The following is a 14,981-nucleotide window of genomic DNA, read 5'->3' as shown; positions in this document are numbered from 1 at the left end:
AACAGCGCCCTCTGCTGTCAGGCTAGAGCAAAATCCATAAAAAGCTTACAGCACCTGGTATTCCCAGGCGGTCTCCCATCCAAGTACTAACCAGGCCCTCCCCTGCTTAGCTTCCGAGATCAGGCGTTTTCAGGGTAGTATGGCCAAAAGCTGCCAAGGCAACTGAAAAGATCCTATTTGAAGGCGACGCAGGACAAACTAGACTCCAGCAAAACATGTCAAACAGCGCCCTCTGCTGTCAGGCTAGAGCAGAAACCATAAAAAGCTTACAGCACCTGGTATTCCCAGGCGGTCTCCCATCCAAGTACTAACCAGGCCCGCCCCTGCTTAGCTTCCGAGATCGGACGAGATCGGGCGTTTTCAGGGTAGTATGGCCGTAAGCTGCCAGGTCAACTGAAAAGATCCTATTTGAAGGTGACGCAGGCCAAACTAGACTACAGCAAAAAGTGTCAAACAGCGCCCTCTGCTGTCAGGCAAGAGCAGAAACCATAAAAAGCTTACAGCACCTGGTATTCACAGGCGGTCTCCCATCCAAGTACTAACCAGGCCCGGCCCTGCTTAGCTTCCGAGATCGTACGAGATCGGGCGTTTTCAGGGTAGTATGGCCTAAGCTGCCAGGTCAACTGAAAAGATCCTATTTGAAGGTGACACAGGCCAAACTAGACTACAGCAAAAAGTGTCAAACAGCGCCCTCTGCTGTCAGGCAAGAGCAGAAACCATAAAAAGCTTGCAGCACCTGGTATTCACAGGCGGTCTCCCATCCAAGTACAAACCAGGCCCGCCCCTGCTTAGCTTCCGAGATTGGGCGTTTTCAGGGTAGTAGGGCCGAAAGCTGCCAGGACAACTGAAAAGATCTTATTTGAAGGCGACGCAGGCCAAACTAGATCAAGCAAAAAGTGTCAAACAGCGCCCTCTGCTGTCAGGCTAGAGCAGAAACCATAAAAAGCTTACAGCACCTGGTATTTCCAGTCGGTCTCCCATCCAAGTACTAACCAGGCCCGCCCCTGCTTAGCTTCCGAGATCGGACGAGATCGGGCGTTTTCAGGGTAGTATGGCCGTAAGCTGCCAGGTCAACTGAAAAGATCCTATTTGAAGGTGACGCAGGCCAAACTAGACTCCAGCAAAACATGTCAAACAGCGCCCTCTGCTGTCAGGCAAGAGCAGAAACCATGAAAAGCTTACGGCACCTGGTATTCCCAGGCGGTCTCCCATACAAGTACTAACCAGGCCCGCCCCTGCTTAGCTTCCGAGATCGGACGAGATCGGGCGTTTTCAGGGTAGTATGGCCGTAAGCTGCCACATCAACTGAAAAGATCCTATTTGAAGGCGACGCAGGCCAAACTAGACTCCAGCAAAAAGTGTCAAACAGCGCCCTCTGCTGTCAGGCAAGAGCAGAAACCATAAAAAGCTTACGGCACCTGGTATTCCCAGGCGGTCTCCCATCCAAGTACTAACCAGGCCCGCTCCTGCTTAGCTTCCGAGATCGGACGACATCGGGCGTTTTCAGGGTAGTATGGCCGTAAGCTGCCAGGACAACTGAAAAGATCCTATTTGAAGGCGACGCAGGCCAAACTAGACTCCAGCAAAAAGTGTCAAACAGCGCCCTCTGCTGTCAGGCAAGAGCAGAAACCATAAAAAGCTTACAGCACCTGGTATTCCCAGGCGGTCTCCCATCCAAGTACTAACCAGGCCCACCCCTGCTTAGCTTCCGAGATCGGACGAGATCGGGCGTTTTCAGGGTAGTATGGCCGTAAGCTGCCAGGTCAACTGAAAAGATCTTATTTGAAGGCGACGCAGGCCAAACTAGATCCAGCAAAAAGTGTCAAACAGCGCCCTCTGCTGTCAGGCTAGAGCAGAAACCACAAAAAGCTTACAGCACCTGGTATTCCCAGGCGGTCTCCCATCCAAGTACTAACCAGGCCCGCCCCTGCTTAGCTTCCGAGATCGGACGAGATCGGGCGTTTTCAGGGTAGTATGGCCGCAAGCTGCCAGGACAACTGAAAAGATCTTATTTGAAGGCGACGCAGGCCAAACTAGATCCAGCAAAAAGTGTCAAACAGCGCCCTCTGCTGTCAGGCTAGAGCAGAAACCATAAAAAGCTTACAGCACCTGGTATTCCCAGGCGGTCTCCCATCCAAGTACTAACCAGGCCCGCCCCTGCTTAGCTTCCGAGATCGGACGAGATCGGGCGTTTTCAGGGTAGTATGGCCGTAAGCTGCCAGGTCAACTGAAAAGATCCTATTTGAAGGTGACGCAGGCCAAACTAGACTACAGCAAAAAGTGTCAAACAGCGCCCTCTGCTGTCAGGCAAGAGCAGAAACCATAAAAAGCTTACAGCACCTGGTATTCACAGGCGGTCTCCCATCCAAGTACTAACCAGGCCCGCCCCTGCTTAGCTTCCGAGATCGGGCGTTTTCAGGATAGTATGGCCGTAAGCTGCCAGGACAACTGAAAAGATCCTATTTGAAGAAGACGCAGGCCAAACTAGACTCCAGCAAAAAGTGTCAAACAGCGCCCTCTGCTGTCAGGCAAGAGCAGAAACCATAAAAAGCTTACAGCACCTGGTAATCCCAGGCGGTCTCCCATCCAAGTACTAACCAGGACCGCCCCTGCTTAGCTTCCGAGATCGGACGAGATCGGGCGTTTTCAGGGTAGTATGGCCAAAAGCTGCCAAGGCAACTGAAAAGATCCTATTTGAAGGCGACGCAGGACAAACTAGACTCCAGCAAAACATGTCAAACAGCGCCCTCTGCTGTCAGGCAAGAGCAGAAACCATGAAAAGCTTACAGCACCTGGTATTCTCAGGCGGTCTCCCATCCAAGTACTAACCAGGCCTGCCCCTGCTTAGCTTCCGAGATCGGACGAGATCGGGCGTTTTCAGGGTAGTATGGCCGTAAGCTGCCAGGTCAACTGAAAAGATCCTATTTGAAGGTGACGCAGGCCAAACTAGACTACAGCAAAAAGTGTCAAACAGCGCCCTCTGCTGTCAGGCAAGAGCAGAAACCATAAAAAGCTTACAGCACCTGGTATTCACAGGCGGTCTCCCATCCAAGTACTAACCATGCCCGGCCCTGCTTAGCTTCCGAGATCGTACGAGATCGGGCGTTTTCAGGGTAGTATGGCCTAAGCTGCCAGGTCAACTGAAAAGATCCTATTTGAAGGTGACACAGGCCAAACTAGACTACAGCAAAAAGTGTCAAACAGCGCCCTCTGCTGTCAGGCAAGAGCAGAAACCATAAAAAGCTTACAGCACCTGGTATTCACAGGCGGTCTCCCATCCAAGTACTAACCAGGCCCGCCCCTGCTTAGCTTCCGAGATCGGGCGTTTTCAGGGTAGTATGGCCGTAAGCTGCCAGGACAACTGAAAAGATCCTATTTGAAGAAGACGCAGGCCAAACTAGACTCCAGCAAAAAGTGTCAAACAGCGCCCTCTGCTGTCAGGCAAGAGCAGAAACCATAAAAAGCTTACAGCACCTGGTAATCCCAGGCGGTCTCCCATCCAAGTACTAACCAGGACCGCCCCTGCTTAGCTTCCGAGATCGGACGAGATCGGGCGTTTTCAGGGTAGTATGGCCGTAAGCTGCCAGGTCAACTGAAAAGATCCTATTTGAAGGTGACGCAGGCCAAACTAGACTACAGCAAAAAGTGTCAAACAGCGCCCTCTGCTGTCAGGCAAGAGCAGAAACCATAAAAAGCTTACAGCACCTGGTATTCACAGGCGGTCTCCCATCCAAGTACTAACCAGGCCCGGCCCTGCTTAGCTTCCGAGATCGTACGAGATCGGGCGTTTTCAGGGTAGTATGGCCTAAGCTGCCAGGTCAACTGAAAAGATCCTATTTGAAGGTGACACAGGCCAAACTAGACTACAGCAAAAAGTGTCAAACAGCGCCCTCTGCTGTCAGGCAAGAGCAGAAACCATAAAAAGCTTACAGCACCTGGTATTCACAGGCGGTCTCCCATCCAAGTACAAACCAGGCCCGCCCCTGCTTAGCTTCCGAGATTGGGCGTTTTCAGGGTAGTATGGCAGAAAGCTGCCAGGACAACTGAAAAGATCTTATTTGAAGGCGACGCAGGCCAAACTAGATCAAGCAAAAAGTGTCAAACAGCGCCCTCTGCTGTCAGGCTAGAGCAGAAACCATAAAAAGCTTACAGCACCTGGTATTCCCAGGCGGTCTCCCATCCAAGTACTAACCAGGCCCGCCCCTGCTTAGCTTCCGAGATCGGGCGTTTTCAGGGTAGTATGGCCGTAATCTGCCAGGTCAACTGAAAAGATCCTATTTGAAGGTGACGCAGGCCAAACTAGACTCCAGCAAAACATGTCAAACAGCGCCCTCTGCTGTCAGGCAAGAGCAGAAACCATGAAAAGCTTACGGCACCTGGTATTCCCAGGCGGTCTCCCATCCAAGTACTAACCAGGCCCGCCCCTGCTTAGCTTCCGAGATCGGACGAGATCGGGCGTTTTCAGGGTAGTATGGCCGTAAGCTGCCACATCAACTGAAAAGATCCTATTTGAAGGCGACGCAGGCCAAACGAGACTCCAGCAAAAAGTGTCAAACAGCGCCCTCTGCTGTCAGGCAAGAGCAGAAACCATAAAAAGCTTACGGCACCTGGTATTCCCAGGCGGTCTCCCATCCAAGTACTAACCAGGCCCGCCCCTGCTTAGCTTCCGAGATCGGACGAGATCGGGCGTTTTTAGGGTAGTATGGCCGTAAGCTGCCAGGACAACTGAAAAGATCCTATTTGAAGGCGACGCAGGCCAAACTAGACTCCAGCAAAAAGTGTCAAACAGCGCCCTCTGCTGTCAGGCAAGAGCAGAAACCATAAAAAGCTTACAGCACCTGGTATTCCCAGGCGGTCTCCCATCCAAGTACTAACCAGGCCCGCCCCTGCTTAGCTTCCGAGATCGGACGAGATCGGGCGTTTTCAGGGTAGTATGGCCGCAAGCTGCCAGGTCAACTGAAAAGATCTTATTTGAAGGCGACGCAGGCCAAACTAGATCCAGCAAAAAGTGTCAAACAGCGCCCTCTGCTGTCAGGCTAGAGCAGAAACCACAAAAAGCTTACAGCACCTGGTATTCCCAGGCGGTCTCCCATCCAAGTACTAACCAGGCCCGCCCCTGCTTAGCTTCCGAGATCGGACGAGATCGGGCGTTTTCAGGGTAGTATGGCCGTAAGCTGCCAGGACAACTGAAAAGATCTTATTTGAAGGCGACGCAGGCCAAACTAGATCCAGCAAAAAGTGTCAAACAGCGCCCTCTGCTGTCAGGCTAGAGCAGAAACCATAAAAAGCTTACAGCACCTGGTATTCCCAGGCGGTCTCCCATCCAAGTACTAACCAGGCCCGCCCCTGCTTAGCTTCCGAGATCGGACGAGATCGGGCGTTTTCAGGGTAGTATGGCCGTAAGCTGCCAGGTCAACTGAAAAGATCCTATTTGAAGGTGACGCAGGCCAAACTAGACTACAGCAAAAAGTGTCAAACAGCGCCCTCTGCTGTCAGGCAAGAGCAGAAACCATAAAAAGCTTACAGCACCTGGTATTCACAGGCGGTCTCCCATCCAAGTACTAACCAGGCCCGCCCCTGCTTAGCTTCCGAGATCGGGCGTTTTCAGGATAGTATGGCCGTAACCTGCCAGGACAACTGAAAAGATCCTATTTGAAGAAGACGCAGGCCAAACTAGACTCCAGCAAAAAGTGTCAAACAGCGCCCTCTGCTGTCAGGCAAGAGCAGAAACCATAAAAAGCTTACAGCACCTGGTAATCCCAGGCGGTCTCCCATCCAAGTACTAACCAGGACCGCCCCTGCTTAGCTTCCGAGATCGGACGAGATCGGGCGTTTTCAGGGTAGTATGGCCAAAAGCTGCCAAGGCGACTGAAAAGATCCTATTTGAAGGCGACGCAGGACAAACTAGACTCCAGCAAAACATGTCAAACAGCGCCCTCTGCTGTCAGGCAAGAGCAGAAACCATGAAAAGCTTACAGCACCTGGTATTCCCAGGCGGTCTCCCATCCAAGTACTAACCAGGCCTGCCCCTGCTTAGCTTCCGAGATCGGACGAGATCGGGCGTTTTCAGGGTAGTATGGCCGTAAGCTGCCAGGTCAACTGAAAAGATCCTATTTGAAGGTGACGCAGGCCAAACTAGACTACAGCAAAAAGTGTCAAACAGCGCCCTCTGCTGTCAGGCAAGAGCAGAAACCATAAAAAGCTTACAGCACCTGGTATTCACAGGCGGTCTCCCATCCAAGTACTAACCAGGCCCGGCCCTGCTTAGCTTCCGAGATCGTACGAGATCGGGCGTTTTCAGGGTAGTATGGCCTAAGCTGCCAGGTCAACTGAAAAGATCCTATTTGAAGGTGACACAGGCCAAACTAGACTACAGCAAAAAGTGTCAAACAGCGCCCTCTGCTGTCAGGCAAGAGCAGAAACCATAAAAAGCTTACAGCACCTGGTATTCACAGGCGGTCTCCCATCCAAGTACTAACCAGGCCCGCCCCTGCTTAGCTTCCGAGATCGGGCGTTTTCAGGGTAGTATGGCCGTAAGCTGCCAGGACAACTGAAAAGATCTTATTTGAAGGCGACGCAGGCCAAACTAGATCAAGCAAAAAGTGTCAAACAGCGCCCTCTGCTGTCAGGCTAGAGCAGAAACCATAAAAAGCTTACAGCACCTGGTATTCCCAGGCGGTCTCCCATCCAAGTACTAACCAGGCCCGCCCCTGCTTAGCTTCCGAGATCGGACGAGATCGGGCGTTTTCAGGGTAGTATAGCCGTAAGCTGCCAGGTCAACTGAAAAGATCCTATTTGAAGGTGACGCAGGCCAAACTAGACTCCAGCAAAACATGTCAAACAGCGCCCTCTGCTGTCAGGCAAGAGCAGAAACCATGAAAAGCTTACAGCACCTGGTATTCCCAGGCGGTCTCCCATCCAAGTACTAACCAGTCCCGCCCCTGCTTAGCTTCCGAGATCGGACGAGATCGGGCGTTTTCAGGGTAGTATGGCCGTAAGCTGCCAGGGCAACTGAAAAGATCCTATTTGAAGAAGACGCAGGCCAAACTAGACTCCAGCAAAAAGTGTCAAACAGCGCCCTCTGCTGTCAGGCAAGAGCAGAAACCATGAAAAGCTTACAGCACCTGGTATTCCCAGGCGGTCTCCCATCCAAGTACTAACCAGGCCCGCCCCTGCTTAGCTTCCGAGATCGGACGAGATCAGGCGTTTTCAGGGTGGTATGGCCGTAAGCTGCCAGGACAACTGAAAAGATCTTATTTGAAGGCGACGCAGGCCAAACTAGATCCAGCAAAAAGTGTCAAACAGCGCCCTCTGCTGTCAGGCTAGAGCAGAAACCATAAAAAGCTTACAGCACCTGGTATTCCCAGGCGGTCTCCCATCCAAGTACTAACCAGGCCCTCCCCTGCTTAGCTTCCGAGATCAGGCGTTTTCAGGGTAGTGTGGCCGTAAGCTGCCAGGGCAACTGTAAAGATCCTATTTGAAGGCGACGCAGGCCAAACTAGACTACAGCAAAAAGTGTCAAACAGCGCCCTCTGCTGTCAGGCAAGAGCAGAAACCATAAAAAGCTTACAGCACCTGGTATTCACAGGCGGTCTCCCATCCAAGTACTAACCAGGCCCGGCCCTGCTTAGCTTCCGAGATCGTACGAGATCGGGCGTTTTCAGGGTAGTATGGCCTAAGCTGCCAGGTCAACTGAAAAGATCCTATTTGAAGGTGACACAGGCCAAACTAGACTACAGCAAAAAGTGTCAAACAGCGCCCTCTGCTGTCAGGCAAGAGCAGAAACCATAAAAAGCTTGCAGCACCTGGTATTCACAGGCGGTCTCCCATCCAAGTACAAACCAGGCCCGCCCCTGCTTAGCTTCCGAGATTGGGCGTTTTCAGGGTAGTATGGCCGAAAGCTGCCAGGACAACTGAAAAGATCTTATTTGAAGGCGACGCAGGCCAAACTAGATCAAGCAAAAAGTGTCAAACAGCGCCCTCTGCTGTCAGGCTAGAGCAGAAACCATAAAAAGCTTACAGCACCTGGTATTCCCAGTCGGTCTCCCATCCAAGTACTAATCAGGCCCGCCCCTGCTTAGCTTCCGAGATCGGACGAGATCGGGCGTTTTCAGGGTAGTATGGCCGTAAGCTGCCAGGTCAACTGAAAAGATCCTATTTGAAGGTGACGCAGGCCAAACTAGACTCCAGCAAAACATGTCAAACAGCGCCCTCTGCTGTCAGGCAAGAGCAGAAACCATGAAAAGCTTACGGCACCTGGTATTCCCAGGCGGTCTCCCATCCAAGTACTAACCAGGCCCGCCCCTGCTTAGCTTCCGAGATCGGACGAGATCGGGCGTTTTCAGGGTAGTATGGCCGTAAGCTGCCACATCAACTGAAAAGATCCTATTTGAAGGCGACGCAGGCCAAACTAGACTCTAGCAAAAAGTGTCAAACAGCGCCCTCTGCTGTCAGGCAAGAGCAGAAACCATAAAAAGCTTACGGCACCTGGTATTCCCAGGCTGTCTCCCATCCAAGTACTAACCAGGCCCGCTCCTGCTTAGCTTCCGAGATCGGACGACATCGGGCGTTTTCAGGGTAGTATGGCCGTAAGCTGCCAGGACAACTGAAAAGATCCTATTTGAAGGCGACGCAGGCCAAACTAGATCCAGCAAAAAGTGTCAAACAGCGCCCTCTGCTGTCAGGCTAGAGCAGAAACCACAAAAAGCTTACAGCACCTGGTATTCCCAGGCGGTCTCCCATCCAAGTACTAACCAGGCCCGCCCCTGCTTAGCTTCCGAGATCGGACGAGATCGGGCGTTTTCAGGGTAGTATGGCCGTAAGCTGCCAGGACAACTGAAAAGATCTTATTTGAAGGCGACGCAGGCCAAACTAGATCCAGCAAAAAGTGTCAAACAGCGCCCTCTGCTGTCAGGCTAGAGCAGAAACCATAAAAAGCTTACAGCACCTGGTATTCCCAGGCGGTCTCCCATCCAAGTACTAACCAGGCCCGCCCCTGCTTAGCTTCCGAGATCGGACGAGATCGGGCGTTTTCAGGGTAGTATGGCCGTAAGCTGCCAGGTCAACTGAAAAGATCCTATTTGAAGGTGACGCAGGCCAAACTAGACTACAGCAAAAAGTGTCAAACAGCGCCCTCTGCTGTCAGGCAAGAGCAGAAACCATAAAAAGCTTACAGCACCTGGTATTCACAGGCGGTCTCCCATCCAAGTACTAACCAGGCCCGCCCCTGCTTAGCTTCCGAGATCGGGCGTTTTCAGGATAGTATGGCCGTAACCTGCCAGGACAACTGAAAAGATCCTATTTGAAGAAGACGCAGGCCAAACTAGACTCCAGCAAAAAGTGTCAAACAGCGCCCTCTGCTGTCAGGCAAGAGCAGAAACCATAAAAAGCTTACAGCACCTGGTAATCCCAGGCGGTCTCCCATCCAAGTACTAACCAGGACCGCCCCTGCTTAGCTTCCGAGATCGGACGAGATCGGGCGTTTTCAGGGTAGTATGGCCAAAAGCTGCCAAGGCAACTGAAAAGATCCTATTTGAAGGCGACGCAGGACAAACTAGACTCCAGCAAAACATGTCAAACAGCGCCCTCTGCTGTCAGGCAAGAGCAGAAACCATGAAAAGCTTACAGCACCTGGTATTCTCAGGCGGTCTCCCATCCAAGTACTAACCAGGCCTGCCCCTGCTTAGCTTCCGAGATCGGACGAGATCGGGCATTTTCAGGGTAGTATGGCCGTAAGCTGCCAGGTCAACTGAAAAGATCCTATTTGAAGGTGACGCAGGCCAAACTAGACTACAGCAAAAAGTGTCAAACAGCGCCCTCTGCTGTCAGGCAAGAGCAGAAACCATAAAAAGCTTACAGCACCTGGTATTCACAGGCGGTCTCCCATCCAAGTACTAACCATGCCCGGCCCTGCTTAGCTTCCGAGATCGTACGAGATCGGGCGTTTTCAGGGTAGTATGGCCTAAGCTGCCAGGTCAACTGAAAAGATCCTATTTGAAGGTGACACAGGCCAAACTAGACTACAGCAAAAAGTGTCAAACAGCGCCCTCTGCTGTCAGGCAAGAGCAGAAACCATAAAAAGCTTACAGCACCTGGTATTCACAGGCGGTCTCCCATCCAAGTACTAACCAGGCCCGCCCCTGCTTAGCTTCCGAGATCGGGCGTTTTCAGGGTAGTATGGCCGTAAGCTGCCAGGACAACTGAAAAGATCCTATTTGAAGAAGACGCAGGCCAAACTAGACTCCAGCAAAAAGTGTCAAACAGCGCCCTCTGCTGTCAGGCAAGAGCAGAAACCATAAAAAGCTTACAGCACCTGGTAATCCCAGGCGGTCTCCCATCCAAGTACTAACCAGGACCGCCCCTGCTTAGCTTCCGAGATCGGACGAGATCGGGCGTTTTCAGGGTAGTATGGCCGTAAGCTGCCAGGTCAACTGAAAAGATCCTATTTGAAGGTGACGCAGGCCAAACTAGACTACAGCAAAAAGTGTCAAACAGCGCCCTCTGCTGTCAGGCAAGAGCAGAAACCATAAAAAGCTTACAGCACCTGGTATTCACAGGCGGTCTCCCATCCAAGTACTAACCAGGCCCGGCCCTGCTTAGCTTCCGAGATCGTACGAGATCGGGCGTTTTCAGGGTAGTATGGCCTAAGCTGCCAGGTCAACTGAAAAGATCCTATTTGAAGGTGACACAGGCCAAACTAGACTACAGCAAAAAGTGTCAAACAGCGCCCTCTGCTGTCAGGCAAGAGCAGAAACCATAAAAAGCTTACAGCACCTGGTATTCACAGGCGGTCTCCCATCCAAGTACAAACCAGGCCCGCCCCTGCTTAGCTTCCGAGATTGGGCGTTTTCAGGGTAGTATGGCAGAAAGCTGCCAGGACAACTGAAAAGATCTTATTTGAAGGCGACGCAGGCCAAACTAGATCAAGCAAAAAGTGTCAAACAGCGCCCTCTGCTGTCAGGCTAGAGCAGAAACCATAAAAAGCTTACAGCACCTGGTATTCCCAGGCGGTCTCCCATCCAAGTACTAACCAGGCCCGCCCCTGCTTAGCTTCCGAGATCGGGCGTTTTCAGGGTAGTATGGCCGTAATCTGCCAGGTCAACTGAAAAGATCCTATTTGAAGGTGACGCAGGCCAAACTAGACTCCAGCAAAACATGTCAAACAGCGCCCTCTGCTGTCAGGCAAGAGCAGAAACCATGAAAAGCTTACGGCACCTGGTATTCCCAGGCGGTCTCCCATCCAAGTACTAACCAGGCCCGCCCCTGCTTAGCTTCCGAGATCGGACGAGATCGGGCGTTTTCAGGGTAGTATGGCCGTAAGCTGCCACATCAACTGAAAAGATCCTATTTGAAGGCGACGCAGGCCAAACGAGACTCCAGCAAAAAGTGTCAAACAGCGCCCTCTGCTGTCAGGCAAGAGCAGAAACCATAAAAAGCTTACGGCACCTGGTATTCCCAGGCGGTCTCCCATCCAAGTACTAACCAGGCCCGCCCCTGCTTAGCTTCCGAGATCGGGCGTTTTCAGGGTAGTATGGCCGTAAGCTGCCAGGACAACTGAAAAGATCCTATTTGAAGAAGACGCAGGCCAAACTAGACTCCAGCAAAAAGTGTCAAACAGCGCCCTCTGCTGTCAGGCAAGAGCAGAAACCATAAAAAGCTTACAGCACCTGGTAATCCCAGGCGGTCTCCCATCCAAGTACTAACCAGGACCGCCCCTGCTTAGCTTCCGAGATCGGACGAGATCGGGCGTTTTCAGGGTAGTATGGCCGTAAGCTGCCAGGTCAACTGAAAAGATCCTATTTGAAGGTGACGCAGGCCAAACTAGACTACAGCAAAAAGTGTCAAACAGCGCCCTCTGCTGTCAGGCAAGAGCAGAAACCATAAAAAGCTTACAGCACCTGGTATTCACAGGCGGTCTCCCATCCAAGTACTAACCAGGCCCGGCCCTGCTTAGCTTCCGAGATCGTACGAGATCGGGCGTTTTCAGGGTAGTATGGCCTAAGCTGCCAGGTCAACTGAAAAGATCCTATTTGAAGGTGACACAGGCCAAACTAGACTACAGCAAAAAGTGTCAAACAGCGCCCTCTGCTGTCAGGCAAGAGCAGAAACCATAAAAAGCTTACAGCACCTGGTATTCACAGGCGGTCTCCCATCCAAGTACTAACCAGGCCCGCTCCTGCTTAGCTTCCGAGATCGGACGACATCGGGCGTTTTCAGGGTAGTATGGCCGTAAGCTGCCAGGACAACTGAAAAGATCTTATTTGAAAACGACGCAGGCCAAACTAGATCCAGCAAAAAGTGTCAAACAGCGCCCTCTGCTGTCAGGCTAGAGCAGAAACCATAAAAAGCTTACAGCACCTGGTATTCCCAGGCGGTCTCCCATCCAAGTACTAACCAGGCCCGCCCCTGCTTAGCTTCCGAGATCGGGCGTTTTCAGGGTAGTATGGCCGTAAGCTGCCAGGTCAACTGAAAAGATCCTATTTGAAGGTGACGCAGGCCAAACTAGACTCCAGCAAAACATGTCAAACAGCGCCCTCTGCTGTCAGGCAAGAGCAGAAACCATGAAAAGCTTACAGCACCTGGTATTCCCAGGCGGTCTCCCATCCAAGTACTAACCAGGCCCGCCCCTGCTTAGCTTCCGAGATCGGACGAGATCAGGCGTTTTCAGGGTGGTATGGCCGTAAGCTGCCAGGACAACTGAAAAGATCTTATTTGAAGGCGACGCAGGCCAAACTAGATCCAGCAAAAAGTGTCAAACAGCGCCCTCTGCTGTCAGGCTAGAGCAAAATCCATAAAAAGCTTACAGCACCTGGTATTCCCAGGCGGTCTCCCATCCAAGTACTAACCAGGCCCTCCCCTGCTTAGCTTCCGAGATCAGGCGTTTTCAGGGTAGTATGGCCAAAAGCTGCCAAGGCAACTGAAAAGATCCTATTTGAAGGCGACGCAGGACAAACTAGACTCCAGCAAAACATGTCAAACAGCGCCCTCTGCTGTCAGGCTAGAGCAGAAACCATAAAAAGCTTACAGCACCTGGTATTCCCAGGCGGTCTCCCATCCAAGTACTAACCAGGCCCGCCCCTGCTTAGCTTCCGAGATCGGACGAGATCGGGCGTTTTCAGGGTAGTATGGCCGTAAGCTGCCAGGTCAACTGAAAAGATCCTATTTGAAGGTGACGCAGGCCAAACTAGACTACAGCAAAAAGTGTCAAACAGCGCCCTCTGCTGTCAGGCAAGAGCAGAAACCATAAAAAGCTTACAGCACCTGGTATTCACAGGCGGTCTCCCATCCAAGTACTAACCAGGCCCGGCCCTGCTTAGCTTCCGAGATCGTACGAGATCGGGCGTTTTCAGGGTAGTATGGCCTAAGCTGCCAGGTCAACTGAAAAGATCCTATTTGAAGGTGACACAGGCCAAACTAGACTACAGCAAAAAGTGTCAAACAGCGCCCTCTGCTGTCAGGCAAGAGCAGAAACCATAAAAAGCTTGCAGCACCTGGTATTCACAGGCGGTCTCCCATCCAAGTACAAACCAGGCCCGCCCCTGCTTAGCTTCCGAGATTGGGCGTTTTCAGGGTAGTAGGGCCGAAAGCTGCCAGGACAACTGAAAAGATCTTATTTGAAGGCGACGCAGGCCAAACTAGATCAAGCAAAAAGTGTCAAACAGCGCCCTCTGCTGTCAGGCTAGAGCAGAAACCATAAAAAGCTTACAGCACCTGGTATTCCCAGTCGGTCTCCCATCCAAGTACTAACCAGGCCCGCCCCTGCTTAGCTTCCGAGATCGGACGAGATCGGGCGTTTTCAGGGTAGTATGGCCGTAAGCTGCCAGGTCAACTGAAAAGATCCTATTTGAAGGTGACGCAGGCCAAACTAGACTCCAGCAAAACATGTCAAACAGCGCCCTCTGCTGTCAGGCAAGAGCAGAAACCATGAAAAGCTTACGGCACCTGGTATTCCCAGGCGGTCTCCCATACAAGTACTAACCAGGCCCGCCCCTGCTTAGCTTCCGAGATCGGACGAGATCGGGCGTTTTCAGGGTAGTATGGCCGTAAGCTGCCACATCAACTGAAAAGATCCTATTTGAAGGCGACGCAGGCCAAACTAGACTCCAGCAAAAAGTGTCAAACAGCGCCCTCTGCTGTCAGGCAAGAGCAGAAACCATAAAAAGCTTACGGCACCTGGTATTCCCAGGCGGTCTCCCATCCAAGTACTAACCAGGCCCGCTCCTGCTTAGCTTCCGAGATCGGACGACATCGGGCGTTTTCAGGGTAGTATGGCCGTAAGCTGCCAGGACAACTGAAAAGATCCTATTTGAAGGCGACGCAGGCCAAACTAGACTCCAGCAAAAAGTGTCAAACAGCGCCCTCTGCTGTCAGGCAAGAGCAGAAACCATAAAAAGCTTACAGCACCTGGTATTCCCAGGCGGTCTCCCATCCAAGTACTAACCAGGCCCACCCCTGCTTAGCTTCCGAGATCGGACGAGATCGGGCGTTTTCAGGGTAGTATGGCCGTAAGCTGCCAGGTCAACTGAAAAGATCTTATTTGAAGGCGACGCAGGCCAAACTAGATCCAGCAAAAAGTGTCAAACAGCGCCCTCTGCTGTCAGGCTAGAGCAGAAACCACAAAAAGCTTACAGCACCTGGTATTCCCAGGCGGTCTCCCATCCAAGTACTAACCAGGCCCGCCCCTGCTTAGCTTCCGAGATCGGACGAGATCGGGCGTTTTCAGGGTAGTATGGCCGCAAGCTGCCAGGACAACTGAAAAGATCTTATTTGAAGGCGACGCAGGCCAAACTAGATCCAGCAAAAAGTGTCAAACAGCGCCCTCTGCTGTCAGGCTAGAGCAGAAACCATAAAAAGCTTACAGCACCTGGTATTCCCAGGCGGTCTCCCATCCAAGTACTAACCAGGCCCGCCCCTGCTTAGCTTCCGAGATCGGACGAGATCGGGCGTTTTCAGGGTAGTATGGCCGTAAGCTGCCAGGTCAA

At 52.1% G+C, this 14,981-nt stretch overlaps 45 non-coding genes and 21 pseudogenes across 45 annotated transcripts; all 66 read right to left on the bottom strand.

Moving 5' to 3' along the window:
• Positions 1-42: 42 nt before the first annotated feature.
• LOC131113680 (5S ribosomal RNA) lies at positions 43-151 on the bottom strand (annotated as a pseudogene).
• Positions 152-263: 112 nt separating this feature from the next.
• LOC131114922 (5S ribosomal RNA) lies at positions 264-382 on the bottom strand. Its single transcript, XR_009122217.1, has one exon. It is a non-coding gene; the product is annotated as a 5S ribosomal RNA (ribosomal RNA).
• A 112-nt stretch (positions 383-494) lies between these two features.
• LOC131119178 (5S ribosomal RNA) lies at positions 495-612 on the bottom strand. The gene has a single exon (XR_009126305.1). It is a non-coding gene; the product is annotated as a 5S ribosomal RNA (ribosomal RNA).
• A 112-nt stretch (positions 613-724) lies between these two features.
• Positions 725-833, bottom strand: LOC131114263 (5S ribosomal RNA; annotated as a pseudogene).
• Positions 834-944: 111 nt separating this feature from the next.
• On the bottom strand, positions 945-1,063 carry LOC131117330 (5S ribosomal RNA). Its single transcript, XR_009124551.1, has one exon. It is a non-coding gene; the product is annotated as a 5S ribosomal RNA (ribosomal RNA).
• Positions 1,064-1,175: 112 nt separating this feature from the next.
• On the bottom strand, positions 1,176-1,294 carry LOC131115619 (5S ribosomal RNA). The gene has a single exon (XR_009122895.1). It is a non-coding gene; the product is annotated as a 5S ribosomal RNA (ribosomal RNA).
• A 112-nt stretch (positions 1,295-1,406) lies between these two features.
• Positions 1,407-1,525, bottom strand: LOC131118483 (5S ribosomal RNA). Its single transcript, XR_009125663.1, has one exon. It is a non-coding gene; the product is annotated as a 5S ribosomal RNA (ribosomal RNA).
• Positions 1,526-1,637: 112 nt separating this feature from the next.
• Positions 1,638-1,756, bottom strand: LOC131115839 (5S ribosomal RNA). The gene has a single exon (XR_009123108.1). It is a non-coding gene; the product is annotated as a 5S ribosomal RNA (ribosomal RNA).
• A 111-nt stretch (positions 1,757-1,867) lies between these two features.
• On the bottom strand, positions 1,868-1,986 carry LOC131115569 (5S ribosomal RNA). The gene has a single exon (XR_009122847.1). It is a non-coding gene; the product is annotated as a 5S ribosomal RNA (ribosomal RNA).
• Positions 1,987-2,097: 111 nt separating this feature from the next.
• LOC131114921 (5S ribosomal RNA) lies at positions 2,098-2,216 on the bottom strand. Its single transcript, XR_009122216.1, has one exon. It is a non-coding gene; the product is annotated as a 5S ribosomal RNA (ribosomal RNA).
• Positions 2,217-2,328: 112 nt separating this feature from the next.
• On the bottom strand, positions 2,329-2,437 carry LOC131112916 (5S ribosomal RNA; annotated as a pseudogene).
• Positions 2,438-2,549: 112 nt separating this feature from the next.
• On the bottom strand, positions 2,550-2,668 carry LOC131118968 (5S ribosomal RNA). The gene has a single exon (XR_009126107.1). It is a non-coding gene; the product is annotated as a 5S ribosomal RNA (ribosomal RNA).
• Positions 2,669-2,780: 112 nt separating this feature from the next.
• On the bottom strand, positions 2,781-2,899 carry LOC131118579 (5S ribosomal RNA). Its single transcript, XR_009125741.1, has one exon. It is a non-coding gene; the product is annotated as a 5S ribosomal RNA (ribosomal RNA).
• Positions 2,900-3,011: 112 nt separating this feature from the next.
• On the bottom strand, positions 3,012-3,129 carry LOC131112156 (5S ribosomal RNA; annotated as a pseudogene).
• A 112-nt stretch (positions 3,130-3,241) lies between these two features.
• LOC131112317 (5S ribosomal RNA) lies at positions 3,242-3,350 on the bottom strand (annotated as a pseudogene).
• Positions 3,351-3,462: 112 nt separating this feature from the next.
• LOC131118284 (5S ribosomal RNA) lies at positions 3,463-3,581 on the bottom strand. The gene has a single exon (XR_009125449.1). It is a non-coding gene; the product is annotated as a 5S ribosomal RNA (ribosomal RNA).
• Positions 3,582-3,693: 112 nt separating this feature from the next.
• Positions 3,694-3,811, bottom strand: LOC131119177 (5S ribosomal RNA). The gene has a single exon (XR_009126304.1). It is a non-coding gene; the product is annotated as a 5S ribosomal RNA (ribosomal RNA).
• A 112-nt stretch (positions 3,812-3,923) lies between these two features.
• Positions 3,924-4,032, bottom strand: LOC131114237 (5S ribosomal RNA; annotated as a pseudogene).
• Positions 4,033-4,143: 111 nt separating this feature from the next.
• LOC131112632 (5S ribosomal RNA) lies at positions 4,144-4,252 on the bottom strand (annotated as a pseudogene).
• A 112-nt stretch (positions 4,253-4,364) lies between these two features.
• On the bottom strand, positions 4,365-4,483 carry LOC131117797 (5S ribosomal RNA). Its single transcript, XR_009125003.1, has one exon. It is a non-coding gene; the product is annotated as a 5S ribosomal RNA (ribosomal RNA).
• A 112-nt stretch (positions 4,484-4,595) lies between these two features.
• On the bottom strand, positions 4,596-4,714 carry LOC131116028 (5S ribosomal RNA). Its single transcript, XR_009123292.1, has one exon. It is a non-coding gene; the product is annotated as a 5S ribosomal RNA (ribosomal RNA).
• A 112-nt stretch (positions 4,715-4,826) lies between these two features.
• LOC131115568 (5S ribosomal RNA) lies at positions 4,827-4,945 on the bottom strand. The gene has a single exon (XR_009122846.1). It is a non-coding gene; the product is annotated as a 5S ribosomal RNA (ribosomal RNA).
• Positions 4,946-5,056: 111 nt separating this feature from the next.
• On the bottom strand, positions 5,057-5,175 carry LOC131114920 (5S ribosomal RNA). Its single transcript, XR_009122215.1, has one exon. It is a non-coding gene; the product is annotated as a 5S ribosomal RNA (ribosomal RNA).
• Positions 5,176-5,286: 111 nt separating this feature from the next.
• On the bottom strand, positions 5,287-5,405 carry LOC131114919 (5S ribosomal RNA). Its single transcript, XR_009122214.1, has one exon. It is a non-coding gene; the product is annotated as a 5S ribosomal RNA (ribosomal RNA).
• A 112-nt stretch (positions 5,406-5,517) lies between these two features.
• Positions 5,518-5,626, bottom strand: LOC131113858 (5S ribosomal RNA; annotated as a pseudogene).
• Positions 5,627-5,738: 112 nt separating this feature from the next.
• Positions 5,739-5,857, bottom strand: LOC131118967 (5S ribosomal RNA). The gene has a single exon (XR_009126106.1). It is a non-coding gene; the product is annotated as a 5S ribosomal RNA (ribosomal RNA).
• Positions 5,858-5,969: 112 nt separating this feature from the next.
• Positions 5,970-6,088, bottom strand: LOC131115214 (5S ribosomal RNA). Its single transcript, XR_009122499.1, has one exon. It is a non-coding gene; the product is annotated as a 5S ribosomal RNA (ribosomal RNA).
• A 112-nt stretch (positions 6,089-6,200) lies between these two features.
• Positions 6,201-6,318, bottom strand: LOC131119176 (5S ribosomal RNA). Its single transcript, XR_009126303.1, has one exon. It is a non-coding gene; the product is annotated as a 5S ribosomal RNA (ribosomal RNA).
• Positions 6,319-6,430: 112 nt separating this feature from the next.
• LOC131112316 (5S ribosomal RNA) lies at positions 6,431-6,539 on the bottom strand (annotated as a pseudogene).
• A 111-nt stretch (positions 6,540-6,650) lies between these two features.
• Positions 6,651-6,769, bottom strand: LOC131115529 (5S ribosomal RNA). Its single transcript, XR_009122808.1, has one exon. It is a non-coding gene; the product is annotated as a 5S ribosomal RNA (ribosomal RNA).
• A 112-nt stretch (positions 6,770-6,881) lies between these two features.
• LOC131117204 (5S ribosomal RNA) lies at positions 6,882-7,000 on the bottom strand. The gene has a single exon (XR_009124429.1). It is a non-coding gene; the product is annotated as a 5S ribosomal RNA (ribosomal RNA).
• A 112-nt stretch (positions 7,001-7,112) lies between these two features.
• Positions 7,113-7,231, bottom strand: LOC131113862 (5S ribosomal RNA). The gene has a single exon (XR_009121542.1). It is a non-coding gene; the product is annotated as a 5S ribosomal RNA (ribosomal RNA).
• Positions 7,232-7,342: 111 nt separating this feature from the next.
• Positions 7,343-7,451, bottom strand: LOC131112846 (5S ribosomal RNA; annotated as a pseudogene).
• Positions 7,452-7,563: 112 nt separating this feature from the next.
• On the bottom strand, positions 7,564-7,681 carry LOC131119175 (5S ribosomal RNA). The gene has a single exon (XR_009126302.1). It is a non-coding gene; the product is annotated as a 5S ribosomal RNA (ribosomal RNA).
• Positions 7,682-7,793: 112 nt separating this feature from the next.
• LOC131114201 (5S ribosomal RNA) lies at positions 7,794-7,902 on the bottom strand (annotated as a pseudogene).
• A 111-nt stretch (positions 7,903-8,013) lies between these two features.
• LOC131116149 (5S ribosomal RNA) lies at positions 8,014-8,132 on the bottom strand. The gene has a single exon (XR_009123409.1). It is a non-coding gene; the product is annotated as a 5S ribosomal RNA (ribosomal RNA).
• Positions 8,133-8,244: 112 nt separating this feature from the next.
• LOC131117785 (5S ribosomal RNA) lies at positions 8,245-8,363 on the bottom strand. The gene has a single exon (XR_009124992.1). It is a non-coding gene; the product is annotated as a 5S ribosomal RNA (ribosomal RNA).
• A 112-nt stretch (positions 8,364-8,475) lies between these two features.
• Positions 8,476-8,594, bottom strand: LOC131112020 (5S ribosomal RNA; annotated as a pseudogene).
• Positions 8,595-8,705: 111 nt separating this feature from the next.
• LOC131114917 (5S ribosomal RNA) lies at positions 8,706-8,824 on the bottom strand. Its single transcript, XR_009122213.1, has one exon. It is a non-coding gene; the product is annotated as a 5S ribosomal RNA (ribosomal RNA).
• Positions 8,825-8,935: 111 nt separating this feature from the next.
• Positions 8,936-9,054, bottom strand: LOC131114916 (5S ribosomal RNA). Its single transcript, XR_009122212.1, has one exon. It is a non-coding gene; the product is annotated as a 5S ribosomal RNA (ribosomal RNA).
• A 112-nt stretch (positions 9,055-9,166) lies between these two features.
• On the bottom strand, positions 9,167-9,275 carry LOC131113857 (5S ribosomal RNA; annotated as a pseudogene).
• A 112-nt stretch (positions 9,276-9,387) lies between these two features.
• On the bottom strand, positions 9,388-9,506 carry LOC131118966 (5S ribosomal RNA). The gene has a single exon (XR_009126105.1). It is a non-coding gene; the product is annotated as a 5S ribosomal RNA (ribosomal RNA).
• Positions 9,507-9,618: 112 nt separating this feature from the next.
• Positions 9,619-9,737, bottom strand: LOC131115537 (5S ribosomal RNA). Its single transcript, XR_009122817.1, has one exon. It is a non-coding gene; the product is annotated as a 5S ribosomal RNA (ribosomal RNA).
• Positions 9,738-9,849: 112 nt separating this feature from the next.
• On the bottom strand, positions 9,850-9,967 carry LOC131112155 (5S ribosomal RNA; annotated as a pseudogene).
• A 112-nt stretch (positions 9,968-10,079) lies between these two features.
• LOC131112315 (5S ribosomal RNA) lies at positions 10,080-10,188 on the bottom strand (annotated as a pseudogene).
• A 112-nt stretch (positions 10,189-10,300) lies between these two features.
• On the bottom strand, positions 10,301-10,419 carry LOC131118283 (5S ribosomal RNA). Its single transcript, XR_009125448.1, has one exon. It is a non-coding gene; the product is annotated as a 5S ribosomal RNA (ribosomal RNA).
• A 112-nt stretch (positions 10,420-10,531) lies between these two features.
• Positions 10,532-10,649, bottom strand: LOC131119174 (5S ribosomal RNA). Its single transcript, XR_009126301.1, has one exon. It is a non-coding gene; the product is annotated as a 5S ribosomal RNA (ribosomal RNA).
• A 112-nt stretch (positions 10,650-10,761) lies between these two features.
• LOC131114236 (5S ribosomal RNA) lies at positions 10,762-10,870 on the bottom strand (annotated as a pseudogene).
• A 111-nt stretch (positions 10,871-10,981) lies between these two features.
• On the bottom strand, positions 10,982-11,090 carry LOC131112631 (5S ribosomal RNA; annotated as a pseudogene).
• A 112-nt stretch (positions 11,091-11,202) lies between these two features.
• LOC131117774 (5S ribosomal RNA) lies at positions 11,203-11,321 on the bottom strand. Its single transcript, XR_009124981.1, has one exon. It is a non-coding gene; the product is annotated as a 5S ribosomal RNA (ribosomal RNA).
• A 112-nt stretch (positions 11,322-11,433) lies between these two features.
• Positions 11,434-11,542, bottom strand: LOC131111614 (5S ribosomal RNA; annotated as a pseudogene).
• A 112-nt stretch (positions 11,543-11,654) lies between these two features.
• On the bottom strand, positions 11,655-11,773 carry LOC131118281 (5S ribosomal RNA). The gene has a single exon (XR_009125446.1). It is a non-coding gene; the product is annotated as a 5S ribosomal RNA (ribosomal RNA).
• Positions 11,774-11,885: 112 nt separating this feature from the next.
• Positions 11,886-12,003, bottom strand: LOC131119173 (5S ribosomal RNA). Its single transcript, XR_009126300.1, has one exon. It is a non-coding gene; the product is annotated as a 5S ribosomal RNA (ribosomal RNA).
• A 112-nt stretch (positions 12,004-12,115) lies between these two features.
• On the bottom strand, positions 12,116-12,234 carry LOC131118921 (5S ribosomal RNA). The gene has a single exon (XR_009126061.1). It is a non-coding gene; the product is annotated as a 5S ribosomal RNA (ribosomal RNA).
• Positions 12,235-12,345: 111 nt separating this feature from the next.
• On the bottom strand, positions 12,346-12,454 carry LOC131111962 (5S ribosomal RNA; annotated as a pseudogene).
• A 112-nt stretch (positions 12,455-12,566) lies between these two features.
• LOC131113850 (5S ribosomal RNA) lies at positions 12,567-12,685 on the bottom strand. The gene has a single exon (XR_009121540.1). It is a non-coding gene; the product is annotated as a 5S ribosomal RNA (ribosomal RNA).
• Positions 12,686-12,796: 111 nt separating this feature from the next.
• LOC131113679 (5S ribosomal RNA) lies at positions 12,797-12,905 on the bottom strand (annotated as a pseudogene).
• A 112-nt stretch (positions 12,906-13,017) lies between these two features.
• Positions 13,018-13,136, bottom strand: LOC131114915 (5S ribosomal RNA). Its single transcript, XR_009122211.1, has one exon. It is a non-coding gene; the product is annotated as a 5S ribosomal RNA (ribosomal RNA).
• Positions 13,137-13,248: 112 nt separating this feature from the next.
• On the bottom strand, positions 13,249-13,366 carry LOC131119172 (5S ribosomal RNA). The gene has a single exon (XR_009126299.1). It is a non-coding gene; the product is annotated as a 5S ribosomal RNA (ribosomal RNA).
• A 112-nt stretch (positions 13,367-13,478) lies between these two features.
• On the bottom strand, positions 13,479-13,587 carry LOC131114262 (5S ribosomal RNA; annotated as a pseudogene).
• A 111-nt stretch (positions 13,588-13,698) lies between these two features.
• Positions 13,699-13,817, bottom strand: LOC131115732 (5S ribosomal RNA). The gene has a single exon (XR_009123004.1). It is a non-coding gene; the product is annotated as a 5S ribosomal RNA (ribosomal RNA).
• Positions 13,818-13,929: 112 nt separating this feature from the next.
• On the bottom strand, positions 13,930-14,048 carry LOC131115618 (5S ribosomal RNA). Its single transcript, XR_009122894.1, has one exon. It is a non-coding gene; the product is annotated as a 5S ribosomal RNA (ribosomal RNA).
• A 112-nt stretch (positions 14,049-14,160) lies between these two features.
• Positions 14,161-14,279, bottom strand: LOC131118482 (5S ribosomal RNA). The gene has a single exon (XR_009125661.1). It is a non-coding gene; the product is annotated as a 5S ribosomal RNA (ribosomal RNA).
• Positions 14,280-14,391: 112 nt separating this feature from the next.
• On the bottom strand, positions 14,392-14,510 carry LOC131115828 (5S ribosomal RNA). Its single transcript, XR_009123097.1, has one exon. It is a non-coding gene; the product is annotated as a 5S ribosomal RNA (ribosomal RNA).
• A 111-nt stretch (positions 14,511-14,621) lies between these two features.
• On the bottom strand, positions 14,622-14,740 carry LOC131115567 (5S ribosomal RNA). The gene has a single exon (XR_009122845.1). It is a non-coding gene; the product is annotated as a 5S ribosomal RNA (ribosomal RNA).
• A 111-nt stretch (positions 14,741-14,851) lies between these two features.
• On the bottom strand, positions 14,852-14,970 carry LOC131114914 (5S ribosomal RNA). Its single transcript, XR_009122210.1, has one exon. It is a non-coding gene; the product is annotated as a 5S ribosomal RNA (ribosomal RNA).
• Between the last annotated feature and the right edge of the window lie 11 nt (positions 14,971-14,981).

Source organism: Doryrhamphus excisus, unplaced genomic scaffold (assembly GCF_030265055.1).
Source record: "Doryrhamphus excisus isolate RoL2022-K1 unplaced genomic scaffold, RoL_Dexc_1.0 HiC_scaffold_25, whole genome shotgun sequence".
Lineage (NCBI taxonomy): Eukaryota > Metazoa > Chordata > Actinopteri > Syngnathiformes > Syngnathidae > Doryrhamphus > Doryrhamphus excisus.
Note: the sequence above shows the minus strand (reverse complement) of the source record. Positions and strands in the feature narration are given on the sequence as shown.